The sequence below is a fragment of the Etheostoma spectabile genome, chromosome 16 (assembly GCF_008692095.1).
Source record: "Etheostoma spectabile isolate EspeVRDwgs_2016 chromosome 16, UIUC_Espe_1.0, whole genome shotgun sequence".
In the NCBI taxonomy this organism is placed as follows: Eukaryota; Metazoa; Chordata; class Actinopteri; order Perciformes; family Percidae; genus Etheostoma; species Etheostoma spectabile.
The window spans coordinates 2,084,041-2,084,629 of NC_045748.1; the positions used below are offsets into that span (position 1 = coordinate 2,084,041).

Sequence of the window (589 nt, forward strand, 5' to 3'; positions counted from 1 at the left end):
ATATATATATATATATATATATATATGTGTATATATATATGTATGTCTGAGACATTACACCTGGCCCTAACAAATGCAAACTAAAATGAAACATATTGAAAACTAAAACCTTTCTGAAAATGTGGAACTAAACAAACTAGCAAACAGTCGTAAAATGAAGTAAAACGAGATTGAAATGGTCCAAATAAAAAAAACTAATTGAAAATATTGAGATATTGTTAGGTTCAAAACCCCAAGTCTAAAGTACACACGGACACGGACGATGTCTTTTATGCTTTGCAAAGGGGATGAGTACTGAAATCATTCAGCAGTTTTCCAAAGTACTTTTCCCTTGCTCTGCCTTTTTATTGAAGTTGTATAAATGGCTGTAAACATAAAGTTGTTTTACATAAATGGGTGTAGACATAAAGTTGTTTTGCATAACTGGGTGTAGTATATCATATTCTTTGCTTCACCATTGGTTGAGCTGTGGCTGGGTGTGTTGGGCGAGTTTAGAACTCAAACATGTTCACCAAAGTTGGACAGAGTAGCGATATGTTTCTACACACAGTCACGGTTGCAACCCCCACTCAAGTTTCTTATCTTATCT

At 34.3% G+C, this 589-nt stretch overlaps 1 protein-coding gene across 2 annotated transcripts in view; it reads left to right on the plus strand.

Annotated features, from left to right (window-relative positions):
• dpysl2b (dihydropyrimidinase like 2b) overlaps positions 1 to 589 on the plus strand; it is a 45,010-nt gene that overhangs the window by 21,528 nt on the left and 22,893 nt on the right. The window lies entirely within an intron of this gene.